The following is a 9,328-nucleotide window of genomic DNA, read 5'->3' on the forward strand; positions in this document are numbered from 1 at the left end:
TCACAACACCAACTAGTAGCATATGACAACTATGTTTCTATCCACACCAATTTGCATTTCACATCCGTCTCAATGATGTGGCTCATATTTGCGCACATTTAACCCCCTAACTAGCCTCTTTTCCATGCTTTCTAGTACTTATTAGGGTCGTTTCTATCTTATGTTCACTACTTTGCACATTCTATGAGGTTTTAGTGCCCTTTGTAGGGGATGATGCTAAGCGTTGCGCATATGGAAGCAAAAGCGGAGCTAAATTAATCGCACTTAACGACCATGCAACAAAGAGGACGCTAATACTAAAGGTCTAAGTGAATAAATCAACTAGAATGGGCAATGATGAAGAGCCCAACGACCTCCCAACGATCCCCACGGATCCTTAGGCAGTCAAAGAAGAAGAAGAAGAGCTGATCAAAGACCCGGGCGTCTCAAGCCCCAATCCGGGCGTCCCGATCCCAGGTTGGGCGTCTCTAGCCTCAATCCGGGCGTCTCACCTTCTGGCCGAGAGGATCCCTGGGCAGCATGGGTTTGCTTCAACCTCAATCCGGGCGGCTCTCTATAGGACTTGCAACGCACTAATCTTCTTCTAAGAGACTTATTCGTCATTTAAGCCCATAGTTACCCTAATACTTGTACTTAGTATAAATACTCCATTGTATTCGGCGATGTTTATCAAGTCATTAGAGTAGATTAGAAATCAATTAGAAAAATTATATATTAATCCTTCCTTAATTAATAATGAAGAACTCTTAGATCTAGTTGAGGAATTGGAAGATTATTTGGGGGGGTTTATTGAAAAATTGACAACTCTTCATTCATCAATCAAGTTTTCTTCTATTATTCTTTCTTCCCATTTGTTCATCACAAGTTTGGTACAATTTCTTTACCCTTTATTTAATTATTGTTTGTTTTCATAATCATTCATCATGTTTGGACTAGTTAGTATGATTGACAACCTTATTAACTTGTTTACCATGAACATGAGTGAATAGTCTTCTAGCTAGGGTTAATGGGGGATTAGGGGAACTATTACATGGGGGTAGATTCATACTTAATCTAATATGCTTTCATAAGATTGCTTGCTTGTTGTAGTGTCAACTGTTAGGTTTATGTACCTCTTATTAGACTCCTCTAATAGTGAACTAATTAATATTTTAATTATTTGTTCTTAAGATCTAGTGCATGCATAACAAAATAAGAGATTTATAAGAAAACAATGTCCCTTACATTGTAAATTTCGGTTTATGGCCACAAGTAAGGTCTCCTACCTTCACTTGTTCTTGAGCTATGATGAGTAATAAGATGATCCTCCAAAGACTTTAAGTATAGAAGCCACTCCTCTTGATTGCACCCAAGATTATCCCTTATCTCCACTAAATAATATTTGCTAGATATTTGTTTAGTAGTTTACCTTAAAATTGATTACTAATACTCATATATTACACTAATAATATTAGTAATCTTTTATGAACAATTTGAATCAAAAATATCATGTTTTGATGAAGAAGAAGATGAATATGTGAGAGAGGAAAACTTTTCATGTCATTTGAATGGACAAGCATAAAGAGAATAAGTAGAGAAAAATAATCCTATAAAATGGAAGAGGGTGTCACGGTTTTCGGTGGGAGGAGAGCCAATATATGGTCTTCCACTTTTAGCTTTTGTTCTTCTCTAAACCCATAGGTGTAAGACTAGGCTAGAGTACTCATTACATATGTCATACACTATGAACAAATGCAAACAAACAAAAGCCATTTGATACTACCCAAAACCGGTTTCTCCTTATAAAATGGACTACCATTATATTTTGTCAATTTGTCATTTGTCACACAATATGTCACATGTAGTCTTTTACATGTTATTAATTAATTTAATGTATATTCATCACATAAATATCATTTTATAAATTAATTAAATTACATACAACAAATTGACTAGTGATACTTGATCACATAAATAAAATCGGTCATAAAATTTTAATTCACAACATCTTGTAATTATAATTAACCATTCATTCTTATCTCTATTGTTTCTCAAACAATAAGTAATTTTAGTAATAAAGCATTTTTTTTACCAAAATAAATCTTATTTAATCCCATTACAATAAGATATCAATATTCTCTCTCACAAACTGAATTGCTCAATTTTAAGGAATTGATCAACTTGTATCGTCATATAATTAATCAACTTTACAGATAAGGGCATCATCCTTTAGGTGTGACCTTAAGGGATCAACTGACCACCACCGTCCCAGGACAGTAACGTCAAACTCTAGCAAGCCAATCGTTACCGATTAATGTTGATCAGTTGACTATATAATTGAATCATCCCTTACGTATTCTTATTATGAGATTTAATTATGATATTAAATCATGTGATCGCACTATTGTCGAGGACACATTTTCCAACAATCTCCCACTTGTCCGAGACAAGTGTGCGTCACCTATTCTCTTGTCCTATTACAATCTCCCACTCAATGTAAGGTGTCTTGCAGGTCGTACTTACACTTGATCATATCTTGAGTGGTTTCCTCGATCTGGAGAGTAACTGTCTGACCGGAATTATCTACCATAGATACCTTCCGAGTGTGGCCACGTATTTGCAGTTAACTACTCCTCGAGTGGCCTTGAGATTTCAAACAACCCTGACAATGGGTGGACAATTCCTATCGCCCTATTCCCTTCGTTCAGCCACAGTCCATCACGAGCCAAAATATACCCAGTTTGACCTCATTTACGAAATCGTAGAGTATAAATCAAAGCTAATTAGAAATCTGTGCCAACTTAGGCGAATAGTCTCTAGTCAAAAGAATTGACTCTTAAGAATACTATAGTAGCTCTTGCCACGACCAGGCTTTATGAATTTCCAGAACTCTATAAGCGGTCACTGCCCGACAGAGTGTCCCATACAGTCTGCCTATGTGATCGACTAGTCATCCCATATGACTCTATGGCATTTGAACTTGCCATCAATCGCATCACACTCTAGTCACTTTGAGACATCACCTCATATAAGTAACTAGGGGTGAATACCATGTCAATCCAGTTCACTTTGATGGGGTTCAATTTGTCTCTACAACCCATTCGGATACGACAAGGTAACGGGTGAGTTTAATGAAACTCATACGATAAATGCGATTATCACATATGAATAGTCAATACACTACTACTACTTCATATCCTATAATCTTTAGTGTATTATTAACACTAGTTCAAATGCAATTAAAGCTTGGCAAACAGATATACCCTATATCCATATATTCCAACTTTATCAATTGTTATTTCCTTATTTTCAAAGTTATTTCTAATAACTTGAATTTATCTGTAAGTATTTGTCTAGACTTCCTACTAGACTTGGGCTCTTTAACTTGAAAGATGCTCCCACTGTTATCGCATAACTTGTGATAAAGTCATTTGTTGAGGGATTCACCCTTAATCCCTACTTTGACCATTTTGTCACAACTTACTTAGATTCCTTTTGTAGAATTTGCAATGTGCGAAACTAAAACACCTTTTTAGTCTCTTACTCCTTAGTCAATAAGACATCCTAGGATTTCAACAAATCCCATTAAGTTTGGAAACTAAAGTTTGTGCTACACTTCAACACGTAACTTAGTTCATCATCCAAACATATGAACGAATCCTTAATTCTTCTCAAGAATCTCAAGGATGTTCTTTAAGGCTTTCACAAGCCATATCATGGGAATTATACCTTTTATTGACTTATTATGCTCTCAGCATATGTCACACCATGGCATGTGCGTCTGTTGGAATACATGATCGTTCTAATGGCGGAAACATTAGAATTCTTTTTCATGTGATCAACAACTTAATAGGTTTAGTGAATGAATATGACTCTATCATAGTATTTTCACTTCTATCAATATGAATAGCCTATTTAACCTTGTTGATGTACAAAAGATACGAAAGATATTATTCTCATAAGACTCTCAACTCTATGCCAATATACTCTCACATAGATTCGGTAATCTAAAGTATATTGCACCTTTTCCAAGTCCCCCTGATGCGTGTCTTTTATATGATGTTTTACATCCCATTTTACACGCATTTCAGAGCTCATCATGTAGTTTATGCTACATTTCTCCCTATTTCCGTCTACTTCCGTATTTTTGTACATTATTGCAGAAATGTGAAGAATCCAGCGGAAATCGAGCTAAATCCATCCCCGAGTATCTTGCATTGCATTTGACGTGAAGTATTCGCTTAAGGAACGAGCTTGGTGCGCAATTCAAGGCCCAAAAGACAAATCCACGAGATTATAGAAGTCAAGTAGCAGCTCAAGCGGTCGATCGACCACTACCATCAGTCGATCGACCAACCATCGGGTTCCAGGAGCTACTGTTCATTGCTATTCAGTCGATCGACCAGTCCTAACAGTCGATCGACCAAACTGCTATTCTAGACGAGAATTAAAAGACCGTGAATCTTGAAGCCCAAAGTTATGTTAGGTTTAGGAAATAAAGTTACGTTAGTTGCTATATAACGTAACCTAGAAACATCAGTTTTGACATCAAGTTTTTACATTAAGTTTTACATACGGTTCTTAGAAATAATTAGGGTTTGGGAAACTATTTCGCATTGGATTTTCGTTGTGATTTCAATCATTCCGTTAAGATCCTTCTGCAATTTCGGTATTCACTTGCTCTATTTTCAGTTCATCTTTATTGCATTGATAGTATAGGAATTGTTAGTTAGTCTCCCGAAACCGTATTATCTTTATTGTTAATTGTTTGTTCATTCGTTTTAAGCATGAAACTTTCTGCCTATTTCGTTAATTTCATTGTTGTTATCAACGTTAGTATGAGTAGCTAAATTAATTGTGCTAGGATGTAGGGGAATTATAGCGTAGGTGGCGTAGTATTGTTTTGGACTGAATTCGCGTGTCAGTCGATCGACCGCCATACCTGGTCGATCGACTGACCACGTGAGGTTACCTTTCGTTTTAATTGATTTTAATGTTGTATTTAACGAATCGAATGCATGCGACCAGTTAGATGCTTAATTTATAACTGACCCATTAGATCGAAAGATCGGGACAGTTGTTAGACCACCAATTAAGATGACTAAACTGTGCTGAGATCGAAAGATAGGTATAGTTTAGACCGTTAGTCACTTTTCAGGACGAGAGTCAGTATTGGTGATATTAGGGACTTATAGCGAGATCGAAAGATGCTATCTGTTAAGAGTGGACCGAGAGGACCTCTTGTTTTCCCGCCTCACGTGTGTTTGATTCAGACCGACTTAGTATTTCGCGCCAATTTGTAATGAACCGACCATCCTAGTACCCCTTCTTTATCTGTTTAATCCGTCCTTTTAGTTTATTGTCTTTATTTATTCTTAGCTATAGACCAATTCAACTCAACCCATACACTCGTTACCTTAGACTAGAATTAGACAGCTAGAAATTACGTCTGCCTCCTTGTGGTTCGACCCTGTTACCACTAGCCTAGGTTAGTCTTAATAGGAAATTATAAATCTTATTTTTGGTACTCACAACGGCGGGTATCAAATTTTGGCGCGCCGTTCTTAGGGGGAGGCAATAGTTCTAATTTTTAGTTGTTTTATTTTTAGTCTTTCTTAGTTTAAGGGACATCCGTTCCTTAAACTTTTCTTATATTCTTTTTGTAGTTTCTTCTTATGCGCAGGGCACAGGGTGGTGAACTAGTACCATTAAATCCTGAGATCGAGAAATCCTTGCGCGAGTTGAGACGATCACAAAGGGTATTACCGATAGAGGAAGAGCTGAGTACTCTGTCAAGCCACTACAAGAACGCTCTGTTCGAAGGAGATCCACCTACATCTCCTGCCTCTACTTCTTCAACCGAGACAGTTACTTCTCCAGAAATCCCAGTTATGGCTGAAGAAGCAACCATTGCTAGTCACTCAGAGCCAACAACTGCGAATCTCTACAAAGGATTCGAATTACCTGGGGAGGCGAGAAAATTCGAGCCAAAGCCTTCCTATATTAACCTGGTTGAGAGAAACCAGTTCGGGGGAGCTGCAAATGAAGATGCAGCCAAGCACATGGAGATTTTTATTGATTATTGTTGCTCTATACCCCCGCCGGCCGGTGTGACCCAAGATCAGATCAAGGAGACCATGTTCATTTTCTCTCTTCGTGATGCTGCAAGAGAGTGGTATAGAGATCTGGACCGAGCCGCACATGGGATCACGGACTGGAATTCCTTAGCCCTGGCATTCTACAAAAAGTACTTCTCTGCCTCGAAGACGAATGCCATTAGAGCTCAGATCACGAGCTTTAAACAAGGGCCAGATGAGAACTTCCATGAAGCATGGGTCCGTTTCAAGAAACTGGTGCGAACCATACCGCACCATGGGTTCGAAAAATGGAGCTTGTGCAATCGGGCCGTAATGGACCGTACGACGATCGAGGGCCATATTCGATGTCAGCCCAATGGCCGATTTCGAGAACATGGGAGAGACCAAGGGGTGGAAGATCATCGATGATCTGGCCACTCATAAGGCCGAATATGGAAATTCGAGAGGAAACCAGAGGAGAGCTGCTGAATCTTCCTCTGTTGCTGCACTAGAAGCCCTCACTGCAAGGTTTGACAAATATGAATTAGGAGGAGCTTCTAAAGGTGGGATGTACCAAGTAAATGTTTCAAGATGGTCCTTTCGTCGTAGAAGATGTGGAGCCGAGGGACATGTCTCGAGAATTGTCCCAGTCCTTTCGAGTCTTGTCGCCTTTCAACACTATAGGCAGACAAACACGTACTATGAGCCAAATGTCCACCCCAACTTGAGGTGGAGTAGCCAGAATGTCCTAAATCCAACTCAACCTCCACAACACCAGCAGCAGCAAGCTTATGTGCCCCCTCATCATAAGCAACAACAATACCAAAAACCCCCTTATGTGCCGCAGCAGCAACAACAATCCCATGGTTCGATTTTCTTGAGTTTAAGAACTTGTCTTGAAGGAGTCCCAAGCTAGAGAGGCCGGGATGAAGCTACTAGAGAGCCAAATTGCTCAGTTGGCTAGTAAGAGTACCACTCGAGCTCCCGGACACTTACCGACTCAAACTGACCAGAAAGAGACCCTAAATGCCATTACTTTGAGGAGTGGGTCTACCCTAGAGGGGCCTGCTATGGTCGAGGATGCCCCTGAAAAGAATGAGGCGGAACCGAGTCAAAACAAAGCTGTAACGAATAATTCAAAGAAAAAGGCGTCTACCAGGTATATCAGTCGATCGACTGATATACCCGGTCGATCGACTGATATGCGGGTTACAGGAGCTTCTGGAACTGTACATCTCAGTCGATCGACTGAGCAAGGTGGTCGATCGACTGAGACCCCTGCTGATAGCGAGATTTTTCGTCCTCCGATGCCCGATAACTTGAGGGACCATTTGTTTTGGGGTACAACGACTCCGAAAGTATTGGGGCAAGACCCGAGTGCTGATGGGTCCGTCCCGGTTCCGAAGTTTGACCCAATGTCGGTCAATGGCTCACATTTGAGATGGTCTGAGGAGGGTTCAAGCTTCAACAAGGAGAAAGCAGTGGACTTCCAGCCTAAGTCCACGGATACCGGCATGCGCAACTTAGAGGAGAGGGCTAAGGTACTTCTTACAGCCCCATATCCGGAGAGACTAGTGCCGACAAAGGAACAAGTATCTTTCAGTAAATTTGAGAAAGTCATTCGTAGCTTGAATGTACAAGTACCCTTCCTTGAGTTAGTTAATCAAGTGCCTGCCTACACTAAATTCATGAAACAACTCCTGTCTAAGAAAAAGTCACTTGAAAATGTGCATACTGTCGCGTTAACCAAAGAGTCATGCTCTTATTTATCTCATACTGCACCTCATAAGCTAGAGGACCCGGGTAGCTTTTCTGTTCCTTGCAATATAGGTACCTTCTCTATTGAGAAGGCATTATGTGACTTAGGAGCTAGTATAAGCGTCATGCCTTTGAGTCTAGCTAGAAAGCTCAAATTGACTAGGTTCGCAGTGATGATATGACAAGTCTGAGATGGCTGACCGATCTGCGGTCCAGCCAATAGGAGTCTTGGAGGACATCCCTGTCCAAATAGGGAAGTTTTTCTTCCCTGTTGACTTTGTTGTACTTGACATGCCTGAGGATGCTCATATACCCATTATATTGGGTAGGCCATTTCGCACACCGCTGGTGTCTTTGTCATAGATGTCTGCCTGGGTACCTTGACTTTCAAAGTAGGCAAGCATTCTATTGTTTTTGCCCAACCAGGCTAAGAAAAAGGACCTCATGTGGCTCTGTGACTTGTAACACGGTTTCGACAAGAAATCGTACTTTGTGCTTCCCGATTTACCTATCTCTATTCCCCTGTTGTAACCCTTCCGCCCTGCATCGGGAGCAAATTGAAGGAAGATTTGTCTATTTCTCGATAATGCAGAGCTGGTTTGGGAAGGAAGAGCTGCAGTCACTCTAGCTGCGAAGAAGCCAATCATTTCACGAGGAGGGCTTGGTTGCCTTAGCTATGCCACTGACGAGGAAGTTGATGACGAACCGGTCAAGTCACGGAAGTCCGACTTGGACTTTGATGAGCAAGAAGAGGTCATTGACTGGGGAGATGATGAAAGTGTTGATCCGTTGAGCCATACGGACGTGGAAGCTAAGAAGGGTGCAACTGCTAAGATAAGCACCGTTGAGGCTACCTCTAGTAGCCGTGTAAGCCGACGAAGTGGGCCATTCCGTGGCCGTTCTTGATCAACTACTAGTTGATCACATGTTTTCCAAACTTTTTATTTGCTTTTGTTAGACACTTTTTATTGCTTTTGTGTGCGCGAAACTTCGAATTTTATTTTGCTTGCTTAGGATTTTATGCGTTTGAGACTTTATTCTGGGTTTTGCGCAATTTTGGGCGCGTATTATTGTGCACTTGCAGGTTTTTAGACCTCATTAGCTCAAGTAATTGAGCAAATACGAAGAAATAAGGAGTACAGCAGTATTTTCAGTCGATCGACTGGCTACATTGGTCGATCGACTGAGTTGCACTTTCCAGGAGCTACTGTTCCTGACACATTGGTCGATCGACTGCCGTTCCTAGTCGATCGACCAAGGACGCTACTGTACCTATTCACGACCTCTCCCCTGCTGTGTTTGGTCGATATGCGGACTTAAGGGAGTTTTCTACTCCACTTTATTTTCCGTCCAATTATTTATTTCTTCTAATTTTCTCATTTGTGCACATATTTACCTCTTCAAAATTGTCTTCTCGATTTTATGCGTGGGTTTTATTTGTCTTTCAGGTACTAATTAGTAGCACTGCTGGCTACTGAAACCTCCTAGCTCACGCTGGTTTGGGGTGGTTTCCT

At 40.5% G+C, this 9,328-nt stretch overlaps 1 non-coding gene across 1 annotated transcript; it reads right to left on the bottom strand.

Moving 5' to 3' along the window:
- Positions 1 to 6,251: 6,251 nt before the first annotated feature.
- On the bottom strand, positions 6,252 to 6,358 carry LOC141625498 (small nucleolar RNA R71). Its single transcript, XR_012535277.1, has one exon. It is a non-coding gene; the product is annotated as a small nucleolar RNA R71 (small nucleolar RNA).
- Between the last annotated feature and the right edge of the window lie 2,970 nt (positions 6,359 to 9,328).

Source organism: Silene latifolia, chromosome X (assembly GCF_048544455.1).
Source record: "Silene latifolia isolate original U9 population chromosome X, ASM4854445v1, whole genome shotgun sequence".
NCBI classification, from domain to species: domain Eukaryota; kingdom Viridiplantae; phylum Streptophyta; class Magnoliopsida; order Caryophyllales; family Caryophyllaceae; genus Silene; species Silene latifolia.